Source organism: Kogia breviceps, chromosome 1 (genome assembly GCF_026419965.1).
Source record: "Kogia breviceps isolate mKogBre1 chromosome 1, mKogBre1 haplotype 1, whole genome shotgun sequence".
Taxonomy (NCBI): Eukaryota; Metazoa; Chordata; class Mammalia; order Artiodactyla; family Physeteridae; genus Kogia; species Kogia breviceps.
Window position 1 is genome coordinate 131,133,896 of NC_081310.1, and position 23,645 is coordinate 131,157,540.

At 34.8% G+C, this 23,645-nt stretch overlaps 1 protein-coding gene across 2 annotated transcripts in view; it reads right to left on the reverse strand.

Moving 5' to 3' along the window:
* Positions 1–22,757, reverse strand: part of ADGRL2 (adhesion G protein-coupled receptor L2) — a 626,947-nt gene extending 604,190 nt beyond the window's left edge. For both annotated transcript variants that reach the window (XM_067043848.1, XM_067043727.1), the window contains exon 1: positions 22,521–22,757. The gene's annotated coding sequence lies outside the window, so the exon portion shown is untranslated. The remainder of the gene's footprint in view (positions 1–22,520) is intronic.
* Between the last annotated feature and the right edge of the window lie 888 nt (positions 22,758–23,645).

Sequence of the window (23,645 nt, forward strand, 5' to 3'; positions counted from 1 at the left end):
GAGAATCTAGAATTGAAGGCAGAAATTGTGTTGTCTAACAAGAAAAAAATTAAAGCTGTGAGGGTAAATATTCTAGAACCTTGAATGCATATATTTATTTTGACTTCTCCCATCTTAGTTCTAAATATAAAATCTACATTGTGATTTTGCACTTAAATGAAAGGCGTGAAGTTTGACAATTGTTTTCTTCTCATTTCAGCTGGAAAGCTACTACCATGACATCTCTAGCAATATGCACCCTTGGGAATTGCAGAATCCATTTGTCGCATCAGAAGATCAAGTAGGATTTGGGCTCGTGGCAAGTATGTGTTGGTGAGTGCATGTGGCTGTAACATGGATTTACTTTGTGCCTGGGTCAGCAGATATAACTTAACTGACATAAGGTGACTTGACTAATTTTTTGTGTGTATTTTTTAAAGTTAAATACCCTGATTAACTTATATTCCAAGCTGATGTCCAATCAATTGATGAATTTATCTTAATTAAAATGTTCTCATATAATCTTCAGGGAACTGATATGAGGTTTTTCATCATAATGCATACTAAGGACTCACAGTTTCAATATTTTTTATATTTAGTAAATGTCAATAAATCTATGGCATGTAAAAGGGCACTGCTAACATGGCAGCTATTTGATTTCTATACTTTGTCAAATATATGTACCTCTTAATTCAATAATCCTTAAAGGCAATGCTCATTGTGGTTTCCCGTTCAGGATACCTGACCTTTCCTTAATGTCAGACATCATTTTCCACTAGCAAGGGAATAAAGTATATTATTTATATAAAGCTAATAATTATTTGGGGAAAATAAATATCACATGGAGGTAATAATGGTAAAAAGATGAGCACTTATTCATCATTCTGTCATGCCTGTGAGTTTATGTATCATTGTCCATATTTCTTCTGCTTGGATATCATGGTCCAAAATATTTTAAAAAGTAACATACAGGGCTTCCCTGGTGGCGCAGTGGTTGAGAATCCGCCTGCCGATGCAGGAGACACGGGTTCGTGCCCTGGTCCGGGAAGATCCCACATGCCGCGGAGCAACTAAGCCCGTGAGCCATGGCCGCTAGGCCTGCGCGTCCGGAGCCTGTGCCCCGCAACGGGAGAGGCCACAACAGTGAGAGGCCCGCGTACCGCAAAAAAAAAAAAAAAAAAAAAAAAAAAAAAAAAAAAAAAAAGTAACATACACACAATGGGTCAAAATTTACCTAATCATTATTTCAGAGCCTAACTATTAGCACAAATTAATTCCAGAACCATCCATTTTACTTGCAAATGTGAATGATCTTTTCAAAATCTATTGTCTTTAACATTCCTGAATATTTCTTATTATTCAGGGCAGTTCCATACTATGTGATTTTTTTTAAAGAAATTAAATGAGATATGAGTATATGGAAAGTAAAGAGGTTTAAATGTTAAAAATCCTCCCCTTTTCAATTGATGCTTGGTTTGATTTAGATGTAAAGTGAAATACTCATTATAATCAAATATTTATTGAGAGCATACCAGTTACCAGGCATTGTGCCAGGTGGTGTGGGTCTTGAAAATAAGTTTAAGAAATGGTTCTAGCACTCATGAAATGTATGATTCAGTAAGGCATTCAGTTATCAACCAAATTAATCTCTGTTGTTAAACTTTAAAATGTTAGTATCAACAGTTATTAATATGTGTTCTGAGTTCCTCAAAAACATCCTCTGAGCAACCCTTATGTGTTTTCTGGAATGCACACAGCAGGTAACAATAATGCAGAACTTAAACACTTTTTTGCACTTCTACAAGGTGCAGATGTTACCCTCTGAAGGTGTGAAAGGGTTCTTTCCAGGACATGATTAGAATACACTTGTTGACTAAGACATCTGTTGGCAGCTGGTAGTGATGAGGATCAAGTATGCCATGTGCTAACAGCTTTTATGTGTTTAGATGATAATGACATGGTATAATAGGAAAGATCCATTAATTTGACTAAGTTTTAAAGATATTCCAGTTTAAAATAATGGTTTCTGACTTAAGGATATCTAAATTCTCTAGATAACTAACCGCTGGAGTGTACTTTAACTCTCATCAAGGAATATATCTTAAATATTTTTGGATTGAATTTAGATAAATTAGAGTTGGAATTCTCTGCTTGTTCCCCTGCAGTAGAATATTTTCCAAGAAAAAGTGCACACTTGTTAATATAAAAATGTATGACCTCTCTTTTCTTTAATCGACTGTGACCTACAGATGTCATGAACCAGGCAGTGTATCACACGTATTTCATTCAGTGGCATGTGACAATTTGAGAAATCTGTTTGAATTAATCCCTTTGGGTCAGTATTTGAGATTATCTCCTGACTCTATTTTTCTGTAAAACATCAGCATATTTCAGATACTTTTGTCATCCTCATCATGATGATGAGATGCTAAACATGGTCAGAAAAATTCATATTTTAATACTCTTTAATATTATGATGTTCAGTTTATTAGCTTAGAAACCAAAAATCTTCTTGGATGAGCAAAAATATTGTCATTTATTTAAGAGTAATTTAATCAAAATAACAATTTTCTATTTTACTTTGACTCAGATTAAAAACTGATCATCAGAAACATGAAGAGCAAAAGAAGAGAATTTGCACTAGCACAGTTGTCAGATAACAATTAATCTGTAAAGATCAGAATTTCTAGAGCAATGTAATAATGTGCTGGTAACTACAATGTCTCAGGAGAAACAGAATAGGAACATTTTTAGTGTGAACCTGACAATTTTTCTCTCTGATTCTCTTAAGCTTGGAAAAATAACAGTTGCTTAAACCACAAACGTCTATCATCTCAAAGTTTCAAAGTGGAAAATAAATAGGCACCTAAAAAACAGTTCATAGTTTGGTCAGGTTTGATTAAATCAAATTACCTTAAAGTTGCATTTTATATTTAGAACTTTCACTTCCAAAATATGATGCTGCTGAAGCAGGCATATGGGGTTAAAATATCTTAGCTAACAGAATCTCCCTCTAGCTTTTGGAGAAGTATTTTGCATTAAATTTGAGGTTACAGGTCCTCCAAATAAGCCACCTTGGAAGCATATTTAAGGAGCAAATTTAAAGGTTGTATAAAAGACTATTAACTGCCCAGCTAATACACAGTATCCTCCTCTTCCTAAGTAACAGAATCCTTACATTATTGGGCACAGTGATGTGTCTATCTACAGATTACCTATCAGCCTCTTTTTAAACTAGGAGATACAAATATGAATCTTTTGGTGTGTGGTGGGGGTGGTGAGGTTCTGAGAAGAAGGCAATAGGGTGATTCCACAGGCCCTTTTCCTCTTTCCTTCTCTAGTGCTTGGAAAAAAGAACATAATGGTTAGAGCCTCAGTGCTATCTTGCAAACATAAGGCAACCCTAAAGAGGAGAAGCTAACATTCAGGTGGCAGAGCAGAAAGACAGCAGGAACCCATGGATGACTCATGACTATGCTGCTGCCCTTCTGCTCCTGGACAGACTACCTTCAGGCTTCTTTTACATGAAAAAAGACATTAGCTGGTTTAAGCCACTGTTTACTGGGTTTTACACTTTAAGCAATCAAACCGTACCCTAATATAGATTGATAGATTCTCTATAGATCATGTAAAATATTCTTTACTAGCAAATAACAAAGGAAATGTAAACTTTATTTAAATAGTCCAGCTAAAGGGCAGAAATATAAAATGATAATTAAGTATATCCGCACTTTCTGATGTTTTGAGTCAATGCAGTGTCTAATAGTGTGTGTATGGGAAGGGTGGTTGTATTGTGTGGATATAGATATTGGAATAGAAGTGATTCTTACTCCTAGGTAGTTAGCCATGTTAAAGTATTAGAATATTGTTCTCTCCACTCTATCCAAGTGGAAAGATATGATGTTTACCTTGGCTAACTACTAAATCATCTTTTTAAGGTATGCCTAACCAGTACAGTTTCAATATTATGAATTCATTTTACAATAGGTTTTCCAGGATATTATGAAAACATTTTTACATAGAACTTATAGTTCAAGAAAGTAGACATTATGAGGGGGAAGTAGAGATAGGAAAAAAAAGGAGACTTATTTATTGCTTTCAGTAAGCTTACAATCTAGTTCTGAGGCCTAATTTTTAGCTTTCTGTTAGGGATGATAGGTTGGCTTGACTTTTACGTTTACAAAGGCCTGAGATTTAAGATAAAACCAGGTTTCATTTTCAGGGGGTGACAAAATTTGATGTTTCCTTTGTTGTTTACTGCTAGAATTTTTCTTAACATTTGAGTTCTGACTCCCTTCCAATGAAAAGTGTCAATTTACCCTTCTTTGGATTAAAATGATAGCCACCTAACACGAAGCCATTTTGGGTATGGTCTTCCCCTCTAAAACTTACTGTGAGGATATGTTGGTACTGAGTCTCTTCTGAAAAGGAAAAGGTTTGAAATTTGGGTTTCCTATAAATGCTCCTTACTCTACTTTCAGTAAGAAGTAGTAGTCTTGTTCTTATCTGGGACACAACTTTCTAAAAGCCTTTCTGTTTTTTTTTATAGAGTCTGTAGATTGTTTCCAAAAAGTGATTTAGCCACCATGGTACAGGGTCAGCTGGGGGCCATCAAACTGCTTCCCTGGGTTGTTCAAATCTAACACTGAGCAAGATAATTGCTCAAGAAGCAGCTAATGGCCCTTGTCCACAGTCCTGAGGGCATGTATCAGGATGACCCATACATTTTAACCAGTCTTTGTATTGATTCACAACTCTTTCAAAGTTTAAAACTGGGCTAAGTTGTATACAAGAGCAAAGTCATAGAACAATGATCATTTAACATACAGAGGGCATGACATTTGATTATATCTAAGCTTCTTCAAATGCCAAGAAGAATCTGAAGAAAGATATTTGATATTGACTTTTAAAAGGTCCACATAGATAAAATTAATAAATCTTATTAAAGTTTATTTTAAGGATATTGATTTTTAAGTAGAAATGCACCCACAAAGAAAGTCCTACAATAAAGGCTAATGTGTAAATTCCTTTAAAATCCTAGTTACTGTAATTATATGGAGCATTTTACAAGCAACTAGGGACTTCTTTGGATAGATGGCTGAAATTTAATCATTTTCTGGCACAGACTGCTTTTCTTTCCCACCTCAAATTTCCAAAGCATTATTTCCAGGGCAGACCTGTTGAAATAGTGAACCTTTATTATCACATTTAATCTGTCTTTGAGCACTTTCCAAAAGAAAGGCTTCCACAGATCTCCTAGAAGATAAAGGAAAAGGATGATTTTTCTCAATAGCACATGTTCATCCTCCCGCCCCATTCCACTCTCAGCAAACTGAATTCAGCTCTACAGTCTGGATTTTATAATCATATGGAGCATTATGTATGAAATGCATAAAACATCGATGTGTTAATGCTGCCACCAGAGACTATCTGATAAAGAAGTAAGCATATCCCTTTGTACTCTTAGGGCATAAGTGTTTGCCCTGAACCTCTTTAAAAAACAACTAATTTCATTTCTAAGCATTTTGGGTTTTATTTGTATTAAGTAGCCTAGGTCTGCCAGTCTGCTGAAGGGAAATCTGAGTTTGATGTGGTTTTTTAGGCGAGGAGTAACTGGAAAAATAATTACAAATGATGAATGTGAAAATTAAGCTACTTCTAGAGTTTATGTTTTACAAGTATGAAATCAGTCAGTTTATCTTCCAGCTGATTTAAAACATATCTGATTATTTCTGATGGTTCAAGATGTAGTGGTCTGAAAGTCTTAATAGAATTCTTAGACTTACCTTTATTAAAACCTGAGAATCTGAAGATATAACTGTCTGGATTGATTACTATATTTCTGCTGTGGAGAAAAATAACAGCCCTGAGTGACTGCTTGCTGTTCACATCTTCATTAATGTGCTTAATATATTTCTGTCCCTAGAGAAAATTAATTTTTTACTTCTTTTGTATTGTAGTTTCACTTAAACTTAGATTCTTTGAACATAGTTGGATGGCAGTGTGACATCTGAGTCCCAGAAATCAATTGATAGTTGTTAAAGATCATGAAGAATGGCTCATTAAAACAGTTAGTATATGACAAATAACAACGTTTGTGTTTAGTGTAGAAATTTATCAACTAGACAGAGCACTTATTCCTGAGACCCAAATGAAAGTCTACTTGAACCAACTTATTAATCAGTCAGTGCTGTAGTCTTAACAGACTGTCTTATTAAAGAGCTCTAGATATATTAAAATTGAACTCTAATGTGATAGATACAATCCCTGAACCAAAATCACAAAGCCCACAATTATTACTGAAGACTAAAATCTATGAAAAAGAAAAGTAAGCTTTTTTCTCCCTAGGACTGAGATGTTTTGCCTCAAATCTTTGGTTCTGATTATTTACAGTATAGTGTCTCCCATGAAATGTCTGCCTATGTGGCCCATTCTTCTCCCACTCTCTGTTTAAGGCAGGATCATACACCAAGATATCATGACAAACTTAAGGACACAGTGATCTCTCCACCTGCATGTATGTGTACAGACCACACTGCAGAATCTTTAATTTACAAAGATTTTCAGGGAAAAAATGAAGCACTACTAAGGGAAAAAAAAGAAAAGTTTGTTCTGGCTGGCAAGTGGTATTAATTCTCAGCAAGATGCTCTGAGCTTAGAAGGATCATCACAGCTTTCTATCCCCTGTGGAGTCTGTGAGGGTAGACACCCTTAAGAGCTGTGAGTCATGGGGTTGAGCTCTCATGACAACTGGATTGAATATCATCTCAAACGACAATGTCAACCAGTGAGTATTGATTGTCTGGAAGTGCTGGGTAGAGAAGGATACTTGAGGCTAAGTTTAAGCACAGCAAGAAAGAAAGCCATAATAAATTAGTGATATCTGTGCCAGGAGAGTTTAGGGTCATAATGGAAGAAAAGTCTCAGCTTCTGACCTCAGCAACCCACTTCTGGCATGATGTTGACCTTTGCTTACCTGAGAGGGAAAGTGTGCACATTTCAGTAAACAACCAATAGTTGCTTGATGTGATCAGTAGCCCTTCTGGTAGAAAAGTGCCAGGTAATCAGCAATTAAATGGTTTACCAAACACCTGCGGTGACCTAGTGAAAATCTTTTTTGATTTCTTCTCAAGGTTTTAAAACTTGATATCTGGAATTAAGCACAATAGTACTGAAAGAGACCCAAGTCCAATCTTCCACAAAGTGCAGAAATCTTTTAAAAAACATCTGTAGACTTTGGTCTCTGCCAATATAGCTACTGTAAAGGGAAACATTCCCTTCTAAGGCAGTCTTCTTTTTTTTGGATAGTCTATTTCTTAAAAAGAGTTCTTCTGTGGACTGAGTTGGAATTGACCTTCTGGTAAATTTGACATTGTGGTTGTGGATCTGTTCTGTTGAAGAAAACAAAACAATTCTGCACTCATTTCCACCTGAAAATTCACCACATATTCACCCAAATAATATAAAAACTCTCTTTACTGTTTTTGTTGTTGCTGCTATTGTTGTTTAAACAACTGATCCTGCTTTTCAAACTTCTTGTGGCCAAAACAAGGAATTTGAACTTTTGCTTTAAAGTTTCTTCACCTCTTTCTTAGAATTCATCTAGTTATATCAGAAAATGGGGGTCTTGTTTGGTACCATATTTCATTCTTCAAAACTACATTCAATCTATTATCAAATTCTCTTGATATTTCCTCTGAAATGCCTTTGAACCTCTCTTTTTTATTCAATCTCTACCCTCTCCACTTGAAGCCAAATGACCTTTATCTCTTGCCTCTTCTACTGCAATTGCCTCTGAAGTAGATCCACCATCACCTCTAGCCCCTTTCTAATACATGATCCAAACAGTTTGTAAAAAAGCAAATCTACTTACCTTACTCTGTGCTTAAATTCTTCTGTAGCTTTTCCTGGCACTTAGAGTAGGAGACTTAATGTTACTCTAAAGGGGCTACAACAATCTGGCTCCACTTTTTTTTTCACACTGTTCTTTCTTATTCATATATATGCCTTAATCACCCTTTCTTCTTTCCATTCCTCAGTTTTACTAAGCTCTTTTCCACCTTAGGGGCCTTGATTATGAGACTGTATTTGCTATTATCACTACTTGGAATGAAGCCTGCCCCCCACCCCAACCTTTATTTGATTTAAAGGTTGTTTCTTCAGAGAGCCTCACTTGACAATATGCTTCATCCCAATTAGATCAGATTAGTTTACTTTTTTTTTATTGTAGTGTTCTCTTTCTTATCACTATTTATTATCAAACGTTCGTTTGTGTGATTATTTAAAGTCTTGTCTCCTCCTCTTGACTTTAAAGTCAATTAATAAAGGGATAAAAGATTAGTTTACTTTTCATTTTCTCTGTTTATCTAATACTAAGCACAGTGCTTGCCACTGGGTGTCAATAAATATTGGTTGAAAGATATCCATATCCATTATTGATTATATCTCCCCTTAGTCTTCTCTTTGCTAGGCCAAACACTTTGGTTCCTATACTATTCCTCATATGACATAGTTTTTAAATCCCTCTCCAACTTGGCCACATATTTTTTGACATTGTGTTTTTCAATGTTCTCCTTTAAATATAGAAGACTAATTGCAATATGCTAGATGTGATCTAATAATTAGAGAATTTAATGGGACTATTCTTTTCAATGTCTTTCTTACAATGTCTATTAATTTAGCCTAAGGTGGTCGGTATGTTTTTTTTAGCAGCCAGATCTCACCATTGGTGCATATTAAATTTATGATTAACGAAAATCCATAAATCTTTTCCTTTCTAAGTTTCTTAGCTAGAGAGTTCCACTTAAAGTTGTACATTTCATGTTTTTAATGATTTACAGAATTATCACTTATCTTGTATCAAGTTATATTTCTTATTGTCATATACGGTATTGATTATCATTTTTAGGTTTGTTTCATGTGTAATCTGGATAAGCATATTTTCTTTGATCATGTGCAACATAGAAAAGGCAAGTACCAAAGACAGAACTCTGTGTTTTACCCCTTCCTCATCCTCAGGTAGGGGTCAGGATCCACACTACTTTGTTCATAATTATACATGTATATATACTATATATATACAAACTATATTGCATTATACATATTATATATAATTATACATATTGTATAATATAATGTATATATAATATAATTCGTATATGTTTTAATAAGCTTACTTAATAAGCCTTTAAAATATGTTGATAATAAGGTAGTAGTCCATCCAAATATGAAGTCAAAAGAATTTTATTTCCTTAGTTTTGAAATGAGTGTTGTGCTTCAATTATTTTAACATTAATTAAAAACAAAAAGTTAAAATTGTTAAAGTTTAATAATAACTGTATCTTATGAACTTTAGTTATATATATTTACATAAAGATGAAAAGAATAATTCTAAAAAACTTTGACCTAGAAGACCTAGACGACAAAATGGTAACTGGGTCTTACTTTCCTCTTTAGTTATTGACTTATTCTAAGAAATAAAATTAATGGATAGAATACCAAAAAAACTTGTGATAATTTGACTCATGATTATGTTTGTCTTTATAGAACCATTCACTAGGAACACTCATCATTCAAATTCCATTCAGAAAAACAATTGTTGAGCTCCACTTCTGTGATCAGCCTGGTAGAAATGTTACTCTCAAAGGCAGGTTGATACATTGGCCTGATGGGATCTGTGGAGGAGAAATGGATGGAATTCTTCTAGTTTGAATAGAAATTTGCATATTTCACAGCTTCTTATCTATGAAGCACCTTATTTAAAAAATCTTGTTTTGTATTTATAATTATGTTGTTCTGGTTTGCCATGGCAGGTTGTGGAGATGTAAAAAAGAATGCTGTTGGATTTACCAAAGAAATGTAAGTCTGGAAACTGCTCTCAAAAGCTTTTTCAAACAAACTTGCAAACAACTTTATAAACTGATGGGAGATAAAATGAATGTTATATGCAACAGAAGGATGGAAGTAGGAGAAAAAAAAGACAGAGAAGATTAGAGTAGTTAAGAACATTAGTTATGCTGAATACTACGACTGCAGTAAGAAGAAAACATGTAAGAGAATTTCTTTTGTAATTCTTTTCTAATATAAATCTAACTTTATGTTATAGGAATGTTATTAGGTATATTTCCCAGATTATAAAAGAAACCCTAGATTGATAGTGCCCTACCACTGCTATCATTACTAAAATGGTTACCTCTGCAACTACTACTATGTTAGAATAGACACCGTTTATTGAATTAACTTATGTGTCTATGGACACACAAAAATTCTTTTTTTATATCATTTATTTTATCTATACAAAAACTATATGAAGTAGATATTAGTAAATGTCAGTATTGTGCCCATTTTACAGATGAACATGAGGCTTGGGGGTTAAAAGATTTGCTTAAGGTCTCACAGCTTATAAATGGCAGAGCCAGAAATGGAATATAAATCTTTCTGGTTCTAAAGGTGCACTCTTAATTTTTAAACTCTATTGAAGTAAACTTTTTATTTACCCAAATTACCTTCTTACAATAATATTTATTAATCAAAGACTTGCCAGATTTTGACTTCACTCTTTCTCTTTGTGGAATAATAAAGGGTCATAGTATTGCCAAGATGCAGAGTAATCAATACTACTGTTGAAAGATGTAATAATTGATGTAAAAGGTAGTTCTGGACTCTCACTGATTAATATCAATCCATAAGTTAACTCATCATTTATTATTCAATGTACAGATATATTTTCATAATTTGATACTATTATTGACCATATTCATAACCCCAAACACAGATATCAAGAAACATAAAAATAACAGTGATTTCATTAAAGGCATCCATGTTCTTTAGAGGTGGAGAGTGCTTTTCCCTATTTTATTGCAAATATGATTTTGGCAAATTAACTATAAACAGTCACTAGAGTCTGGAAAATTTAATGATATAAATGTGAAAATATACCTCATTTAGGTATATGTATATATTTATGATACTATCTTGGAGTGTCTTCATTAAAATGTATACCTTATTGAAAATATATATATGTGTACATGCAATCATGCCATGTTTCATAAACACATGATTATATTTTAAACACATCCAGCTATACATATGTAAATAAATATTCAAGCAGACCCCCTACTTACAAATGGTTGTGTTTCAAATTTTTTTAAAACAGTTACACTTTTAAGTCAGTAACTACAATTTATATATTTAATCCACAATGCCTGAAGTAGTATCTTAAGTGCTATTTAAGCTAAACCCAAACACCCTGTACAGTATTGTTTCTAGAGGTAAACTTAATTTCATTTAACAACAAGTCTTAATAGGATAGTTATTGTCCCACAGACTATGCTAGATGTTAGCAATACAAAGTACAATTCTCAGGAGATTAATAGTCTAGTACGGGACAGAGAAAAGCAAATCAATCATCAGAGTCAGAGGGATGCAGTGGTGTGGTAACACAAAGGTGTGCCATTATAATCAGATGACAAACCAGTAGAACTTCCAGGAATGAGGTGATCAGTGCCCTGAGGGTTCTGAGGGATGAAGTGAAGTTAGTCAGACACAGATGAGAACGATGTGGAGCTGGGGTGTGGGGAGAAATGTACTATAGAGTTGAGACACATAATGAAGAATCCTCTCCCTTTTTCCTTTAAGAGAATGTTTTTCATCCTTGGGGGTTATTGACATTTTTGGCAGGATAATTCTTTTTTGTGGAAGCTGTTCTGTTCATTTAGCATCATTGCCTGACTTCTACCCACTAGATGTCAGTAGTACCAATACCTGCCCCCCTCTACCCACACCCAAAATGTCTCCATATATTACCAATGTCCCCTGGAAAGCAAAATAATCTCTGAGAACTATTTCTCTAAGCAAAAGAGAGAGAGAGAGAGAGAGAGAGAGAGAGAGAGAGCTATCTTTGAGTGCTAGATTAATTTGCTAACTTCATGTTGACAAAAAAAGGGCAAATCATATTTGCATTCTCCCAGGATGCTCCCTGGATGTCCTAAATTGGGTTAGATAAAAGATAGTTATGTGGATTTCTTATGTACTACCCAACTATCTGGGATCTAGTACTTACAATTTAGGGATTGCCTATTTATGTATATGAGTATAGGTACATACACACACACACACACACACACACACACACACACACACACACACACATTGCAGAGACATAAGTCAGAATACCTCTGATTTGGCCATGATCACGATATTTAATGGTTATCTACCATTCATTCCTATGTCTTGTCAGAAAAAACTTCATGAACTTATCAGAATAAAATATATGTCTTGTGGCATAAATGAGTTGAATCAACTTTACAAACACCACGATACTGAATTCCAAGTCTCCTTAAAGGGGGAACATCTGGTTAGTGAAGTTGCATTATATTTCTCTTTAAAGAAAGAATAAGCTATGAAAGTGGTAAAATATGATTGACTTAAAATACAATATATCCAACTTCAATCATTTTCTAAATCCAAAGATATTTTTAGATGAAAGCAAAGGAGGTCATTTCCAAATCATTTTGTGAAACTTAAGCCTACCCAGAGGAAAGGTAATTTTGTTTGATCCTGAACATCAAGTGAATTTGTTCACCAAACCATTTATTCCAAAAGCTAATTAAAATAATGTAAAATTGATCCAGTATAGGTTTAACAAAATTAACTAATTATAATCTGCTTAAACCATTTAACCTTTATAGTTCCCACAAAAAATGTTTGATTTTATTTGGAAAAATAAACAATGTGCTTTAAAAAGGAGGTGCCTCTTCATCTATCTTACTTTTTCTTTTTTCTTTGTTTCCTTGGTGGGCTATCCTATGCTAAGACGTCAGTATAGCAAATAGAGTTGATAAGCAATTAACGGAAAAAAGTAAGATTTTCCCCTTCAGTCAAGAGCACATGTGAAAAGGAGGAGAAATATAAGTTGAGGGAATCAGACTCTTTACTTTTTGGTAGTAACAGTGACTTCTGTTACAGTAAGCATTGATATTAACACCTCAGTACTTAAATCAAACCTCTACATAAAAATGAAAGGTATATCAATTATCCCTTCAGTATTCAGATTGATTTGTGGACAAAATAAATATATACTGCAACTTAGCATTTGTTTGTTTTCAACTTCTTTCCACTTATTCAAGTCATAGTCAAGCATACCCTAAAAAGTTCAACAAATTGAAAAGGTCTAATTGTCTGCCACTGACTACATTTACTTTATACTTATCCATTCTAATCACAGACAGAAGTACCGAGTAGATAGATGTCAAGATTTGGAAAGGTTTTTAGGGGGTCTTAAGTGTCCGTGAGAGGTATAAAATGGTATGTAAAAGAAGAAATGTGTTGTGACAGCTCCATCCTTTAAAAAGAGTGGAAGAACTAGGAACCACCTTAGGGAAAAAATGGTAGAAGTAACCATGAGAGTTACTTCTAAGTTACTCTCATGAGAGTTCCCAGAGACTTTCTAATCCACATCTGTCTATTATTAATTCATTATAACTTACTACTTTATTTTGGAGATAAAATTGTCATTTATGTCACTCCTAAAACCAAATGACATTATGAAAGACTCTTTCTGGTAAAAATATTAACAGAATTGACTGTCATTGCTACATAGACAAACAAGTTATACATTGGGGAAAAAAAAAATCTGTGAATATTTTTGACAACAGTGAAGCAAGTCACCCATTATACCGAGGTTAATTTGTTGGCTCATGATTTCCACTTATCCAATGATATCGAATCATATGAACAAAACTCTACATCTAATCAGATTTTTTATTGAATTGTGACCTTTAATCCACCTTCTTCTTGATTATGAATGACAGTGACCTTTATCTAATTTAAAGCAGACACTGATGCAAAAATATGCAAACTACACATGTAAATTCTGAATCAAACTGAAGATGAGCATAATCTTTTGGGGAGAAATTATTTCAGAAGTCATTTATATTAAGGCCAAATGAGGTATTTGAAAGTAAGTAGATTAGTCAGCATATGAATTGTTGGTCGGGAGAGTTGCAAAGACCAAATGCTGTTTATATTTTCTCAGCTTCTATTTAGAAAAACTGAAATGTCAATATACATATCAATTTTTATTATTCTACTCAGCATTTAATGGCATTCAGGAAATGATCACAATGTAATAAAGTCAGACAAAATTATTTTTCAGAGAGATTGGCAAACTGTGCCTGAATATTCAATTCATTTTCATTTCGATTCATTTGCTGCTGCAAGAAAACCTGGTAAAATTCAGCCATGGCATGTGTGGCATGTTGACTTCCTGATGATGTTTTATCTCATTAAGAGGAACTTCGTGCCCAATAGCAGCTGGCAGTCAGCAGTGTTTCTAGGATATATTTAGAAACTACTATCTCAAGGAAAAAAGTTAGAATAATAAAAGAAGCATGTTTGCATTGAGAATCGGATGAACATCCTATACCAGACCTCCCTTTCTTGATTCCCCTTCTTTGTACCAGCTCTTTCCTTTTTCTGTGGATTAATACAAATGGCTCTGAGCTGACATTACTGAGGGCAAACCCTGCCCTGGGCACAAACTAAAGCAGCCTACTCCTGTAATCCACTCTCCCTTTCTCAAGCCATTCCATTCTACACAGGGCTGTTAATGCAGACTGGACATTGGTGCTTCTCAAGATACATTTTGTTTTCTATCTGTGCAAAAACACCAAAGTATAAATGTATCACATATGCCTAAAACACATGATCCACATGCCTAAATCACATGATCCACGTTTGCATTTTATTACATAGATACACATGCATATGGGTTTATATATGATGAAGATTATGTCACAGCAGGAGGTCATTGAGAGCATTTTGCTGTCAGAAACCCACCAATCTCTACCTGGCACGAGCATGTACTTTCTCGATTAACACCAGGGGGTTGTCAGATTGCTATATCTGAAATAAACAGATTTATCCTGACAGTTAATCAGCATTTTGTGCTGCCTAATACATGTTTATCTTCCACTATTGATATAATTACACTAAAAGTGCACTTAATATAATCTTTCATAGGAAATTAAACAGATTTTAATGATATACTTATAATGGATTGGGGACAGAGTTGAGGGAGAGAAATATCGATACTAGATGTTTTGGGAGAACACATACGTGAAGCAATGACGAGGCAATCAATGAACATTGGAAAAAATCAATGACAGTCTGTGTTTGAGAAATGCATTTACATAGCTTCCAAAGAAATCAGAAAAATCTTGCAAAGCTGTGAAATACCCTCCTGATTTTCTCATGTTCTCATGCTTCTTTTCTTCTGATATGTGCTCTGTGCTCACTTCACACATAGAAAAAACTAAAAGAACTACAAAAAAAAAAAAAAAATCTCTTGAATTGATTTTATGTTGGACTAATTCATAGACAACACTTCCAAAAGTTTTCATTCTGGCTTTTGAACTTGGGTACTGGGAACTCTCATAGTGACCTGCACAGATCTAACTCAGAAGGAAATTCAACAAGGTCTGTAGTTAGCTCCTGTCACTAAAGTGCCTGGGAGTACAGACAGACATGCCATCTTAAGAGCCATAGAAATTAACACATGTTGGTCTTTAGGCATCAAGACTTAAGGATGTTAAATCAGGACCTGGGAAGCAGAGGTAGTTGAAAATATTAATTTTAATCAAAATTATAAGTATAACCCCTAGCATAGGAAGCATCTTTCCTAAGAATTTGCTATTCACGGCTATAATCAGGCTCACTGCCACATGGGAAGACCTAAGAATTTTAAGTCTGACTATCTTCAAATACTAAGTTAATAACAGTTAGGATCAGTGCCCTGTTGTCCCTCGAATCTCTTTTCTTTTCTTAGCTACAAATTAAAATTAAACCATGAAACATCTAAATACATATGTCTCTGAGCGGGATCCAGAGTTATGGAAATTTGATTTTGGACAGAAAACAAAATGATATGAGGAAGTACTGTTAATTGTCTTCCATGATCTCAGCATTGTTTGGAGCATATAGGAGATATCATTTCCTTTTTTACTATAAAACTGAGAAGTGGGTATTTTTATTTCCAGAAACTCAGAGAGACTAAATAATATTCCTGTTAGCTGGGATTCCAACCCAGGTCTGTCTGTCTGAAGCCAGTGTTCTTTCTGTTTCTTTATACTTCCTCTGTAAACTCAATTCACATGATATTAAATGCCTTTGATTTTTGTCTTCCAATTAAGGACGCAGACTTTAAACATGTCCTATATCTCTTGCATCAATTAGAAATAATGCCTCCATAGTCATCTGCAGGCTGCTCTGTCCCTCTCTGAATCCAACAAAATCTCAGTAGCCAGTATGCAATGGCTTTTCACTTGCTAATCAGAAGAATTTCTCAAATCGTCTTTAACATCTCCATGGCTAAGAACCAAAAATGAAGTGACTGTGAGCTGAGACAACAAAATATCTCTAGCAAGAAGCCAGAGTACCCCAATGCAGAGGGCAGCCATAATTTTAGTGCCTTTACCCTGAATCCTCCGAGGAACTAAGGGAGTTTTGTTTCTCCTGGATCTTGGCACCCAGAAGGGGATAGATGGGGAGACCTGCTTCCTATGCAGGTGGTGAACCCCAAACTGCTTCTTCTGTTTTACTTCTGCCAACAATGCTTCCTGAAGCCTATGTCTTATTCCACGCATCCCAGCCTTTTTCCAGGAGTGCATTGGTTGACAATCGTACCTTTCAAGCTGCCTCCAGACCCACTCCTCCGACAGGCTCCATCTCTACCCTGCTTAGGTGTCGATGTCTGCTGGGTAAGACTGGATTTACCAAACTCCTTTTAGAATTTGATTCATGGCTGTAAACTTCCTCTGTGGGATTTCTTACTGGACTGACTACTGTATAGTTTGCATTAAAAGCCACCTTATATCCTCTTTGCTTTCATCCTTATTTAGGATCCCAATCCTATTTAGTGTGTTCATTCCCAGGGAGACAAAGCTTTAGGCCAAAAAATAATTTCTCTTTGACATTAATTACAATTTCTATTCCATTTATAGTGTATGAAGATTTAATGATAGAAGTTACAAAGCTGTAAACTGTGGTTAATGAGAAATGCCAAGGTTTGAATTCTTTAACATCTTCTAAACCCCTCTCTCCTCATCTCTCAAGATCTCTCTCCCTTCCCCATTCCTCCATCACCTGCCTTCTAAATTGTCTTATTTTCTCTATCTTTTTCATTCTCCTCCTGCCTAGATCTTTCACCTTAGTTCCTTCACTAGTTGCCTCTCTCTTTAACTTCCAAACATGAGAAATTATATATATAATCTTATCTATTGAAATAATCTTTTTTTTCTTTTGCTACTTTTAAAATTGAGCATGTGTAAACTTTCATATTCTGTCCGAGCATAGGTCCAGTGTCCAGAATATAGCTAGGTCTTAAATGGATGGATGTCCCTTTCTTTGCCCTTGAAACAATTTTTTTTAAATATATAAACTAAGCTAACTAGATTTTTTAAAAATTCAATGAGTCATTCAAATATGAATCAAGAATACTCTCTGACCTTCACACTGAGTCAAGGTCTGTTAAGGACACAAAGTAAGTATGATTTTTACCCTTAAATAGTTTACAAGCTACTTGAAATATAAGAATATAACCATAAAACAAACAGGGAAATATAAGAAAACAACACAGTTAGAGGCTGACTTGTGTGGTGTAAACCGTGAAGTGCTGTGAATATGCAGGGAAGAGGTCTCAATGACTGTGGGAAAGACACTTGATTAATATTTGTGGGAGAGGATTGATAGGAAAGTAACATATATAACAACATCCATAAACAAACAAACCAGACCTTCCAACCCTGGTTTAAGGCTTCTTACAAATTTTGGCTTTGCTTTCCAAACTTGGGTCTTAAAAGTTAGAGAAGCTTTATTTTTGAGCCCAGATGTGTTAATAACTGTTCAGTCCCAACTGATTGATAATATATTTAAGAATTAAGTTATCTGAATATTTTTTGCCTTTCTCACAAGCTTTCCAGAATGAGAACAATCTTTTGATTTTATTTTTAATTTCAGGAAATTAACATCTTTTAGATAGAAAATTCAGTTACACAGCTGATGAATTTAGCAATGAGAGACACGGTCTTCAATGGTTTTAGGTCATTTTTAAACTCCTTTGAAGTTTTACATCAACACATAACTTATAACCACCATGCCCCGTTCTTCTCCCACCCCCACCCAACCTTTTTTTTTTTTTTTCAAAGTAAAGATATCAACCAAGTAATAGAGAAATCAAATCTGAAAGGAATGTCTCACAGGCTAAGGAACTCACTCAGCAAGAGATGATGGAAGGGTAAGCTCAAATTTAAATTAATTCCCAACCTTTCCTGTACCAATGGTCTATGTCTAGCTTAGCTAATCCAGGCAAAACTGATATTTTAAAATAACTTTAAAGATAGGTTCGCAGGCTTTCTGCCTGCCAGCAGATAGAGGATCTGGATATATAGGGCAGTCCATCTGCTTGATACTTCAAATAAGATCTAAAAAGCATGCTGGTATCACAGAAAGGCATCAATTTTTTTTTTTTTTTTCATTTGTTACCGGAGAAATGTGTAACTTGCTCAGTTGCTACTGACCCATGTTTCCCACATTTCTGCCACTTGATTATGTGTTAATCCTGTTCAGATTTTTGTTTACGCTGCATATTTGATATTCGAAGGTCAAATGAACACAGTCTTTAAATTAGGTTTCTATGAGTTCTGTGTATAATAGTTCATCTTCTTTCACAGGAGGGGTGGGGTGAGGAACAGCAGGAAAGAGTCCAGGTTATTCAGAATAAACGGACAGAACTAAAGCCACAAATGCTTCCCCGTATGGACCTGTTCTTGCTCATTTCTCCCTAAGGAGACAATACCTCCCGACACAAGGACAGATAGTTATCAGTTCAGTGCTTCAGAGTCTCACCATTTAAAAATGCATTTTCACTTCATTCGTGTTCTTTATCTGCTTTTGGAATGCGCTAGTATATTTCAACTGGGGAAATTTTCATTCATATGTGCCCATGGAAAGAAAGACAAGGAAAAGGGCTTCTCTTTTCACTACCCAGGAGATTTTGAAGAAAGATGACAAGACAGAAGATATTTTTTCTGAAAGGAACAGTTGTTTGTATGAAAATTTTAATTGTTACCAGAACTTCAATGGAGTTGCAAGGAAAGGTAGTTAGATAAAGCCTCAGGTTAATTTTCATCATTACCAAGCACTTTACACCAGTGAAAAATTCCAAACATATAAAGAGATGTCAATCTTGTTCTTTAGACAGGGGGAAAAAAAAGGTGTTGGGTGGGGGGTTAGAGCTTCAAAGGCTGTCAGTAGACAAGCCAGTCAATTACAGATCTGAATTAGTTCTTAACTCCTTGAGGTAAAAGACTAATGTTCTGCAAGAGTAACCATTTCTGGCATGTATTAAATGACAATACTTTAAAAAAACTCTGCTATGATGGTAATACAAATAGGAGTGAAGAGCTGTGAAGAGTTGAAAAATCAGAATCAGATATTTGAATTAAGACTACAAATGGGTAAATAGTAATGGTTTTGCTATGAGGTGGAGGGATGTCCTTATGTATTTAGTTATCTGAGCTAATTAGCCAGGAAGGCATTATTGTGTGATGTTTCAAAGCCAGTTTCAAAGCAGATGGGTTCAAATCTCAGTTTTACTACAACTCTGTGGCCTTTGCTAAGTTATTTAACTTCTCTTTACCTCAGTGCATTTATCTATGAAATGCGGGTGATGGTTCCATTGACCTCATAGTGTTAAACAGATTAAATTAAGACAGATGAGACAATTAGTATCTGCTGAGTTTTCACTTAATATTACATTTAGTTCATACACAGCAATGAGTATCAAGATTTAGAAAATAAATATGGTATGATACAATCCTCCCTGAGAAATTTTTCACATCTAGAGATGATATAAGCATTGAATGTCTGCTGATGAAACACATTATTTTCCCTCAGGCAGGGTTGCAAGTTTCTTTGGCCCGATTGAACACTTCTGAAGTTACAGAGAACTTATTAATGCCCTCTATAGCATCCTTTTAAGATGATAATTTATCTTTTTAACTGTACTCAGTAAAACCAGCAGAAAAGAGCCAGGTGGGAATAACAACATGGTGTTATATACAGCTACAAGGTTTACCAGTTCTATAGATTCTGCTGCAAGGCACACTAAAATGGAACAAAATGTAACTTATCTTGAACAGTTATTGAATGAGTTACTAGAGGAACGGCAAGTTTACAGAGGAAGCAAAATAAACCCAGGGAAGTTGAAGGCTGTGACCATTTTATTTAGGATGCACAGTAAAACCTAACTTAAGGCATACAAGTTAGGTCCTCGGAGTTTCCTAGGAGGTTTGCAAACAAATGTGAAAGTCTGTAAAATATGTACCTTTGAAATAACTGTGAAATGCTGGTTGGAGACTCCATGGGGGAATGCCGTCATACCTATCAAATACTAGTAATTTGGTTGAAAAGAGAATGCCTCCTTGTTTGCATTTTCCCTGTCCCCGAAAGATCTCCCTAGCCACTTTTTATATCTATACTCAGCTTGACTGCTGACAGAGTATTACATGGTGTTCCTTTGTTCTGAAAGGGCATCCTTTAGTTTCACACTAGTCTCAAGTTCACACAGCCAGGCAATCCCACACACCTTTCCATCTGCTAAGGTTTTCCTGTGTCTGTTGCTTCTCTCAAAGTCGTTTTAATTATGAAAGAATCACCCTCTACCATTAGTGGCCAATCCTTTTTCTTCTCCCCTGTAACACTGAAGATGTGAATGGAATCCTCCAGTGACAGTGTCTGGGAAGAAGATTTCATGGGCAACTACATGATTAGAATAGATAAATTCAATTAGCCTTTCTTGGGAAGGCTCAGTTTACTTTATCACTCAATATTTCAAAGAGTTCTAAAGAAATTCTAATTACTGTATAAGAAATAAGTCAAATTCCTTTTCTCTCACTGTAAAGGGCTTTTATTACCCACTGCTATAAAACATATATCTTTTTTTTTTCTGTTGCTACCCTAGCAGAGTAGCCTGCATACCAATAGGATCACTAAAATGCCACGAAGCAGAACATATTTATCTGTTAAATTCTATGTACAGTAACCTAACAAATTCCAAAGACAGAAAGATTGCCCTCTGCACAGTAATACTTGTGTAGATGTCTTCTTTATGCTAACAATGACAGGTCTTCATACCTTGTACTGTACTCAAAAATCAGAGTGCATTTTTTTTTTAAAACAGAAGACTCTGTATCAAAAAGAAAAAGAACTGCACATTTTTGGCACTGAGATATTTTATGTGGATAATAAATTTTTTCCCTCAAACTCCACTAACTACAAGTATCTACCTAGAAGATGAAATCTAAGATTTATGTCATCAGAACTATTCAGTATACCAGAGGATCTTTTTCTCTTCTTTTCAGGACTGTCAACTTTGTTTACTGTTCATGTTCAATTCTATACTATACAAGAGATTAAATAGTCTTGTCATAGCCGCATGTCAAACCTTGTCAGAAAAATAAGGTAATAAATGTAAAATGATATTAATAAGGAGTGCTTTCAAAAACATATTAGGTTTATTGAAATCTAAATTGTAACTGGAATATTATAATTATATTTTTACTAATCAAAAAGAGATTTTTGCATAGACATTTAGTATGTTTTAAAATTGAAATGACTGAGAAATGATTAAAAAATCATTACAAGTAACTTCAAGGAAACGCATATGAAGTAATGTAAGCCCAGGAATTGCCTTCATAAATCAACATGTATATCGTCAAATCTTGTTAGCCTCTTACATGCATTTTTAATCCGAAGGTAACCATTTGGCTATTGAAATCAGTCTTAAAAAATGATATCAAATGGTGTTATACAAACATAAGATTTTTTTTTAGCCTTGTTACATTAAACTTTTTTATAAAGCAATTTCAATCTCAAAACAATAAATAAAAGCATGTATAATGACAGTAACTGAATCCTAACTTCCACATAGCCTAGTAACAATCTATGAATTGTGAAGAATAAATCTGACAGGATTGTTAGCAATAAGGCCTTCAGCTTCTTGCTTTGCAGCAGAATGAAGTAAAATCTATCCTTTTCTTGCTGTTGTTATAAACATTTCAACAGTTAGTTCTTTTTCACAGAAAATGCTGCAGGAAGGTTCCAGGTTAAAAAAAAAAATAACACGGTTGAATTGTACACTTGGCTATTACTGGCCAGGATACATGATAAGTTAAAACATACTAAGAAATTATTTTTTTTAAGAAGGAAAACTTGATAGAGGTATGTATTTCTATATTAGAGAGTGGACACTATCATCTTTCTGGCGTTGTAAAACTGAAGCTGGCTGCAGGGAAAATAAACATTACAATTCCCCGGCACTTAAACAATTGTACCTATACGGTTAAGTAACAAAAGCGTGAGGCACCTGGAATCACAGCATTTGTGCCTAATGCCAGCAACAATATAAAGCATTCAAGTGACATTTGATAATGAGCAGACAGTGGAGGCATTACACACGTCTTTAGAAGAATCAGACTTCCTACCTTGAAAAGACAGATGGAGGTAAGTTCCTTTATAAAAAAAAGTTGTAAGTAAAGCCAGGCAGCAGTTGCAGTAAATTGAGTCCTTTCAGTCACTGTATACATACAGCAATTCTGCAATAAGGGGAAAAATATAATGGGAGGAGCGGCTGTGAACGAGTGACCTCCTCCAGCTGAGTCCTCTCTGTGAACCAGGCATTGAAAGCCACTGCTCCTGATCTGCATGGATTATCTCCACTTGAACAGATACAGAGCAGATACATTTAAATTGAGCTGGCACAATGGCAAAGATATGGAAGAGTGAATGAATGAGGGGCAGCGCAGGAGAGGGAGAGAGAAAGAGAAACAGACACGCGATAGGAAAGCGTGCATGAGCGGCGCTGGCAGAACTGCGTCTCAGTAGAGCTACAGCTCCCTCTTCATGTCACAGCTGTAAGATGAAAAAGGCTGTCATTAAGACCTGGTTAATCATAGGGAAACATTTACTCAGATCAGCGGATGCTCCCCCTGATCCGATTTTTATGAACATTTTATGACTGTTTTATCATCAGGATTTTCGATACTGAAAATAGTTTGATTAGTAGACAGGTAAACAAATTTGGACAAAACGCTGAGTTTTGAATGAGATCAGAGTTTTGCCTTGACTGGAATATGTGTCAGTAAAGAAACCTAGATTTGGTTGTTAAACAGAATATTTATTTTGAAAGAAAATTAATACCTGTTAACTTTTAAGGAGCTAGTGGTATATACTGCAATATAAAAAGAAAATGGTATGTAAATATTTATTAATGATTAGTTATCTGAAAGGATCCAAATATACAACTAAAAAAAGAGGATTTTTAAATTTAAGTTGCTAATGTTTCATTTTTTTTCCTTCATATTGTCTCTTGCTGGCATTTCAGAACAGAAGAAATCCGTTTTTCTATACAATACAGATGTACCTTAAAGTATACAATTGTTTGATTTCCCACTTAGCATCTTCAGAGCTTTATACATTCATATTCTCATTTTGGAATGAGAAAGAGGAGAAGAGAGCATATGATTGTAATTCTTGCCACCGGTCACTCAATAAGTCCGTGGCCAATCTCAGAAGAAAAGAATAAACCTCATTTAGCAAGTTAACATGAA